The following is an 8,874-nucleotide window of genomic DNA, read 5'->3' as shown; positions in this document are numbered from 1 at the left end:
CCAGGGGTTTAGTTCCTAACTGTGTCTTTGCCCCTCCTACCTTTTTTGATATGGCCTTCTCTATACAATTAATTGTAGGTCTGTTCTGCCAGTCTTCAGGTCATTTTCAGTTAGTTGTATAGATATAGCTGTTATCTCAGTTTGTCCATGCAACAAAGTGAGCTCATGATCCTAATTTTTTATTTTTCACAACTTTCTCATTTTATATATTTTTAAAAAAGCCATTAGTGTTGGGGCACCTGGGTGGTTCAGTCAGTTGGGTGTCTGCCTTCGGCTCAGGTCATGATCCCAGAGTCCTGGGATCAAGCCCTATGTCGGGCTTTCTGCTCGGCAGGTAGCCTGCTTCTCCCTCTCCCTCTGCCTGCTGTTCTCCCTGCTTGTGCTTCCTCTCTCTCTCTGTCTGTCAAATAAATAAATAAAGCCATTAGTCTTAATGACTTTTAAAAATATGCTTTTAAAAATTTGGTGTTTTTATCAAGCAGCTGAGTGGACCCTGGCTGTTGGCATGCACTACTCTGGCTGCTGGGTCTCACCATAGGTGTACAGCAGTGGAGGCCTGGCCCATGTCATGAGTCAGGCTGAGAGCATGCAGATACACAGCTGGAGTGGCTTGCTGTGAGCCCAGTGGTGTGGGCCAGTGACAGAAAATTGGGTTGGAATTAGGCCCACAATCATCAGTGGGGTCTGTCTGTTGGTGTGCACCCTTGTGGCCACAGGGTCTCCCCATAGGCATGCACATGGCATGGAGGCCAGTGATGAGCACCAACATTCAGGGGCATAGCTGGCTGGGCTAGCTAGAGGTGAGCCCAATGGTGCAGGCCAGTGACTAGAAATAGGGCTGAATCTGTGCCTATAGGTAGCTGTGGAGGCCTTGGCAGTCAATTTGTACTGCCATGGCCCCAAGATCTTGCCATGGGCATACAAATGGCAGTAGACACTGGTGATGAGAGTTGGGCTGTTGGAGTACAAGTACACAGCTAGAGGTGCTGGTCTTGAGCATGCACAGTGGTAGAGGTCAGCTACAGATATCTAGGCTAGCATCTTGCACTTGCAGAGCTTAAGAGGCCTGTGCATTAGCTGCTGGTGTGGATCCCGGTCTTCAGAAGGGTGGGTGGGAGGGAGAAGGAAGGGAATCAGGTGGCTGATATCTTTAAACACAAATACCTGAAGGGCAAAACTGGTGAAATCTGTAGGGGGCCTGTGGTGGCTGTGCTGGCCATTAATCTTTTCAGTAGTGAAAGCTGCTAACGTCCTCTGCAGATCAGGTCAATTAGAACCATGGTCATTCCTGCTATGAGGCTTATACTAGGAACCTCTTCTCTTATTCCTTGTTCCTTGCCATCTCTATACATCTCAGCCTTGCCAGTCTCCAGGTAGGGTGAAACGAAGTGGGTCTTTTATGTGGTGCCCCAAAAGGCTGGGGAAGTTGTTTGTTTGTCCCGCTCTCCCTTTCCTAGTGAGGGAAATTCTTTGTAGCTGTGGTGTTTCCTCTTGGTGCTGAGCTGTGCTGTGCTGGTGATGAGATGATATAGGCCAAAGGAAGCTGTATTTTCCCTTTTGTGTGGTTATTTTCACGTGGTTTTTTAAAATTTTCCACTCTGTCGCTAAAGTTTCTTAAGTGGATTTCTGAGCTCTCCCAGAGCTGTTTTTGTTCTTGGATAGCTGTCTAATTGTTGACCTTCATGGGGGGATGGAGACTGAGTTTCTCCTACTCCACCATCTTGGTGTTGTCTGTCCTGTAAGAGTAATATTGATAAATAGCTGGAATCTGTCCTATGTTTCATAGAACTTACACTCCCTGTTTTACCCTTTCAGAAAGTATGGTATAGTATAGCACTATATGGATTCAGGCTGGTATTTCTTCAAAAGGTTATTGTTGGGGTCAGCCTGATGATGCATCCTGTTTGGCAGTCCATCAAGTATAATTATAATATAAACCTTGACCTGGGCTAAATTGGGTTAACATAAAGTGCCTAATTGATATGAAGTATGTGGAGTGATAAGGAACATCTTCATCGGGTTGGCTTAACCCTTGAGGGTCTTGAATGAGATAGGAATGGGATCCTTGGTGACTGCCTAATTGGCAGATATCTGCAGACAGTCCACTAGTTTCTGTAGGGCATTAAGAGCTAGAACCAGACAGTGGGCCTGCTCTGGCAGGTTATCCAGTTCAGAGGTTCTACTTTGGATGGTGAATCCTTCCCCTTGTATTTTGATTTTTTATTAAAGTTATACATGTATAACTAGTTTTGAAAAATTAGGTAAAAATACAATGTTCTAAATAAAAAACAGTAAATCAGTTTCTGACCCTTTACATAACTAATTCTCACTCCACAGAGGCATTCACCTTTAAAACTTTTAGCTCTTCCTTCTATTTATTTCTTTATTTCTAAAAATATATTCTTAAAGATTTTATTTATTTATTTATTTGACAGAGAGAGAGAGAGAGAGAGAAAGAGAACACAAGCAGGAGGAGCAGCAGAGGGAGAGGGAGAAACAGGCTCTCTGCTGAGCAGGGAGCCCAGTATGGGGCTTGATCCCAGAACTCTGGGATCATGACCTAAGCTGAAGGCAGACACTGACTGAGCCACTAGGCGTTCCTCTAAAAATATTGATATATATTTTTTCAATTTCAGATTTTGTTTATTGATCTTCTCCACCTCCTACCTTCTACTTCCTATCCCTGCACTCTCTATTTCATTGATCTTCTTCCAATAAGGTTATAATTTTTAAAAATCACTATTGAGAGGTTTTATTTTAATTACCATGTAAATATTCCTAAATTGAGCTGCTTTGTGTTTTTAGTACATTTCCTTTCTTGATGACTTTTTGTGTTCCCTGAAGTTAAAAACTGATTATCACTCATTCATTACTAAACCATTCCCCATGGCTGTAAATCTCTATCAGCATAGATATGTATATCAGTTCTTCTATTGGACCAATTTTTTCCCTTGGGGATATTAATTGTCTTGGAGGCATTCTTCATAAAGTTCTTTGTTACTCTACCCCACCCCTTTCCATTCAAAATGGAATGTTTGCTCTCCAGGCTTTGCTGCACTTCTGTCATCCTGGAGCTTTTCTTCAGCAACATCCTGGGAATCTTTCTCTATCTATATTGAATGTCCTATTTCTTGAAACCCACATCCTACCACTTAGGTCTTAGTTTTGATAGAACAAATTCTCTGGTAGGTTATAAGGAAGAATGCATGGAAGGTAAATTTCTGGGGATCTTAAATATATGAAACTACCTTTTTTCTATTCTCATACTTAACTGACAAAAGTGATACAGCATTGTAGGTTGGAAATACGATTTTTGAAAGTTTTCTTCATTTGTCTTTATCTTCCAACCCAATGGGGCTAAGCCATTCTCATTTCTGCTTCTATATATGACTCCCTTTTGCAAAAGCTTTTAGGACCTTCTGTTTATTCTGATATTCTGAAACTTCACAAAAATGCACATTGGTGTAAGTATATTTTTCATTTGTTATATTAAGCATTCAGTACCCATATTCTTCAGTTAGGGAAATTTGTTTTATATATGTTTCTTTTTTCTTTCATTTCATTTTTCTTTCCACTATGAATATAATCTGAAGATGATGAACCTCTGAATTAAACCCTTAGTCTTCTTTTCTATTTTCCTTGTTTCTCTCTTTTCTAAGAAAAACCTTATTCAGATTTAATTTACTTAATAAAACCCCCAATTTCAAGTGTATATTTTAATGTTTTTGACAAATATATAGTCCTATAACTGTCATTACAATCTAGATATAGAACATGTCTATCACCCTAGAAAGTTTTCTCATGCCCCTTTGCAGTCAATCTCCTCCCCCCTTTGCCAATCCCTTGGAACCACTGATATATTTTCTGTAACCATAGTATTTTTTCCCTAGACTTTCATGTTAATAGTACATGGAATGTAATCTTTGATCTCTGTTTCTATCACCTAGCAAAATGCTTTTGAGATTCATTAATGTTGTTATCTGAACCAGTAGTTTGTTTTTCTCCATAGTTGAGTGGCATGCCATTGTATGAATATACCACAGTTTGTTTACCCATTCACCAGTTAAAGGACATTTGTATTATTTCTAGTTTTTAACTATTATGAACATAAGTTATATAAACATTCATATAGGAGTCCTTTTATAGGTTATTTTAAAAATTTCTCCTAGGTAAATACCTAGAAGTGAAATTGCTAGATTGTATGTTTATCAGAAATTACCAACTCTTTTCAGAAATGGCTGTCCCTTTTCACATTCTCATCAACAATGTATAATTCCAGTTGCCTCTGTATTCTTGTTTGTACTTGGTAGTATCAGTCCTTTAAATTTTAGTCATTTTAGTATGTGTTTAGTGATGTCTCTTTGTGTTTTGTGTTTTTTTAATTAATTTTTTTTTGATGTAGCGTTCCATGATTCATTGTTTGTGTATAACACCCAGTGCTCCATTCAATACATGCCCTCTTTAATGCCCATCACCAGGCTAACCAATTTTCCCACCCCCCTCCCCTCTAGAATCCTCGGTTTCTCAGAGTCCACAGTCTCTCATGGTTCGTCCCCACCTCCAATTTCACCCCCCTTCATTTTTCCCTTCCTACTATCTTTTTTTTTTTTAACATATAACGTATTATTTATTTCAGAGTAGAGTTCTGTGATTCATCAGTCTTACACAATTCACAGTGCTTACCATAGAACATACCCTCCCCAGTGTCTATCACTCAGCCACCCCATCCTTCACACCCCCCACCACTCCAGCAACCCTCAGTTTGTTTCCTGAGATTAAGAATTCCTCATATCAGTGAGATCATATGATACTTGTCTTTCTCTGATTGACTTATTTCGCTTAGCGAACCTTCTAGTTCCATCCACATTGTTGCAAATGGCAAGATTTCGTTGTTTTTTTTTTTTTAATGACTGCATAATATTCCATTGTGTATATATACCACTACTTTATCCATTCATCTGTTGATGGACATCTTGGCTCTTTCCATAGTTTGCCTATTGTGGACATTGCTGTTATAAACACTGGGGTGCACATACCCCTTCGGATCACTACATTTTATCTTTGGGGTAAATACCCAGTAGTGTAATTGCTGGGTCATAGGGTAGCTCTATTTTCAAATTTTTGAGGAACCTCCATACTGTTTTCCAGAGTGGCTGCACCAGCTTGCATTCCCACCAACAGTGTAGGAGGGTTCCCCTTTCTCCGCATCCTCGCCAACATCCCTCGTTTCCTGACTTGTTAATTTTAGCCATTCTGACTGGTGTGAGGTGATATCTCATTGACGTTTTGAATTGGATTTCCCTGATACCAAATGATGTTGAGCACTGTTTCATGTGTCTGTTGGCCATTTGGAGGTCTTCTTAGGAAAAGTGTCTGTTCAGGACTTGTGCCCATTTCTTGATTGGATTATTTGTTCTTTTGGTGTTGAGTTTGATAAGTTCTTTACAGATTTTGGATACTAGCCCTTTATCTGATATGTCATTTGCAAATATCTTCTCCCATTCTGTCAGTTGTCTTTTGGTTTTGTTGACTGTTTCCTTTGCTGTGCAAAAGCTTTTTATCTTGATGAAGTCCCAATAGTTCATTTTTGCCCTTGCTTCCCTTGCCTTTGGTGATGTTTCTAGGAAGAAGTTGCTTTGGCTGAGGTCGAAGAGGTTGCTACCTGTGTTCTCCTTTAGGATTTTGATGGACTCCTGTCTTACATTTAGGTCTTTCATCCATTTTGATTCCATTTTTGTGTGTGGTGTAAGAAAATGGTCCAGTTTTATTCTTCTGCATGTGGCTGTCCAATTTTCCCAAGATGATTTGTTGAAGAAACTGTCTGTGTTCCATTGGACATTCTTTCCTGCTTTGTCAAAGATGAGTTGACCATAGAGTTGAGGGTCCATTTCTGAGCTCTCTATTCTGTTCCATTGATATATGTGTCTGTTTTGGTGCCAGTCCCATACTGTCTTGATGATGACAGCTTTGTAATAGAGCTGGAAGTCCGGAATTGTGATGCCACCAGCTTTGCTTTTCTTTTTCAACATTCCTCTGGCTATCCTGGGCCTTTTCTGGTTCCATACACATTTTAGGATTATTTGTTCCATTTCTGTGAAAAAAGTTGATGGTATTTTGATAGGGATTGCATTAAATGTGTAGATTGCTCTGGGTAGCATTGACATCTTCACAATATTTGTTCTTCAATACATGAGCATGGAACATTTTTCCATTTCTTTGTGTCTTCCTCAATATCTTTCATGAGTGTTCTGTAGTTTTCTGAGTACAAATCCTTTGTCTCTTTGGTTAGATTTATTCCTAGGTATCTTATGGTTTTGGGTGCAATTGTAAATGGGATCGACTCCTTAATTTCTCTTTCTTCTGTCTTGTTGTTGGTGTATAGAAATGTCACTGATTTCTGTGCATTGATTTTATATCCTACCACTTTACTGAATTCCTGTATGAGTTCTAGCAGTTTTGGGGTGGAGTCTTTGGGATTTTCCACATAAAGTATCATATCATCTGCAAAGAGTGAGAGTTTGACTTCTTCTTTGCCGATTTGGATGCCTTTTATTTCTTTTTGTTTGCTGTGGCTAGGACTTCTAGTACTATATTGAATAGCAGTGGTGATAGTGGACATCCCTGCCATGTTCCTGACCTTAAGGGAAAGCTCTCAGTTTTTCCCCATTGAGAATGATATTTGCTGTGGGTTTTTCATAGATGGCTTTTATGATATTAAGGTATGTACCCTCTATGCCTATACTCTGAAGAGTTTTGATCAAGAAAGGTTGCTGTACTTTGTCAAATGCTTTTTCTGCATCTATGAGAGGATCACATGGTTCTTGTTCTTTCTTTTATTAATGTGTTGTATCACATTGATTGATTTGTGAATGTTGAACCAACCTTGCAGCCCAGGAATAAATCCCACTTGGTCATGGTGAATAATCCTTTTAAAGTACTGTTGGATCCTATTGGCTAGTATTTTGGTGAGAATTTTTGCATCCATGTTCTTTAGGGATATTGGTCTGTACTTCTTTTTGATGGGGTCTTTGTCTGATTTTGGGATCAAGGTAATGCTGGCCTCCTAAAATGGGTTGGGACATTTTCCTTCCATTTCTACCTTTTGGAACAGTTTCAGAAGAATAGATATTAATTCTTCTTTAAATGTTTGGTAGAATTCCCCTGGGAAGCCATTTGGCCCTGGGCTCTTGTTTGTTGGGAGATTTTTGATTACAGCTTCAATTTCCTTAGTGTTATGGGTCTGTTCAGGTTTCCTGTTTCTTCCTGGTTCAGTTTTGGTAGTTGATAATCTCTAGGAATGCATCCATTTCTTTCAGCTTATTTAATTTGCTGGCATAATTGCTCATAATATGTTCTTATAAGTGCTTGTATTTCTTTGGTGTTGGTTGTGATCTCTCCTCTTTCATTCATGATTTTGTTGATTTGGGTCCTTTCTCTTTTCTTTTTGATAAGTCTGGCCAGGGGTTTATCAATCTTGTTAATTCTTTCAAAGAACCAGCTCCTAGTTTCGTTGATCTGTTCTACTGTTCTTTTGGTTTCTATTTCATTGATTTCTGCTCTGATCTTTATTATTTCTCTTCTCCTGCTGGGTTTAGGCTTTATTTGCTGTTCTTTCTCCAGCTCCTTTATGTGTAGGGTTAGGTTGTGTATTTGAGATCTTTCTTGTTTCTTGAGAAAGGCTTGTTTTGCTCTGTACTTTCCTCTTAGAACTGCCTTTGCTGCATCCCAAAGATTTTGAACAGTAGTGTTATCATTTTCATTGGTTTCCATGAATTTTTTAAATTCTTCTTTAATTTCCTGGTTGATGCATTCATTCTTTAGTAGGATGCTCTTTAGCCTCTATGTATTTGAGTTCTTTCCAACTTTCCTCTTGTGATTGAGTTCTAGTTTCAAAGCATTGTGGTCCAAAGATATGCAGGGAATGATCCCAATATTTTGGTACTGGTTGAGACCTGATTTGTGACCTAGGATGTGATCTATTCTGGAGAATGTTCCATGGGCACTAGAGAAGAATGTGTCTTCTCTTGCTTTGGGATGGGATGTTCTGAATATATCTGTGAAGTCCATTTGGTCCAGTGTGTCATTTAAAGTCTTTATTTCCTTGTTGATCTTTTGCTTAGATGATCTGTCCATTTCAGTGACTGACAGGGGTGTTAAAGTCCCCTACTATTATTATATCGTTGTTGATGTGTTTCTTTGATTTTGTTATTAATTGGCTTATATAATTGGCTGCTCCCATGTTAGGGGCATAGATATTTATAATTGTTAGATCTTCTAGTTGGATAGATCCTTTAAATAGGATATAGTGTCCTTCCTCATCTCTCATTATAGTCTTTGGTTTAAAATCTAATTTGTCTGATATAAGGATTGCCACCCCAGCTTTCTTTTGGTGTCCATTAGCATGGTAAATGGTTTTTCACTCCCTCACTTTCAATCTGGAGGTGCTTTGTGTCTAAAATGAGTCTCTTGCAGACAGCATATCGATGGGTCTTGTTTTTTAATCCAATCTGATAGCCTGTGTCTTTTGATTGGGGCATTTAGCCCATTTACATTCAGGGTAACTATTGAAAGATATGAATTTAGTGCCATTGTATTGCCTGTCAGGTATTGTTACTGTATATTGTCTCTGTTCCTTTCTGGTCTATGTTCTTTTAGGCTCTTTCTTTGCTTAGAGGACCCCTTTCAATATTTCTTGTGGGGCTGGTTTCGTGTTTGCAAATTCTTTTAGTTTTTGTTTGTCCTGGAAGCTTTTTATCTCTCCTTCTATTTTTAATGACAGCCTAGCTGGATATAGTATTCTTGGCTGCATATTTTTTCATTTAGTGCTCTGAATATATCATGCCAGTCCTTTCTGGCCTGCCAGGTCTCTGTGGA

The sequence above is a fragment of the Mirounga angustirostris genome, unplaced genomic scaffold (genome assembly GCF_029215605.1).
Source record: "Mirounga angustirostris isolate CCGP_5_RB_7025 unplaced genomic scaffold, mMirAng1.0.hap1 SCAF_4, whole genome shotgun sequence".
Lineage (NCBI taxonomy): Eukaryota > Metazoa > Chordata > Mammalia > Carnivora > Phocidae > Mirounga > Mirounga angustirostris.
Note: the sequence above shows the minus strand (reverse complement) of the source record.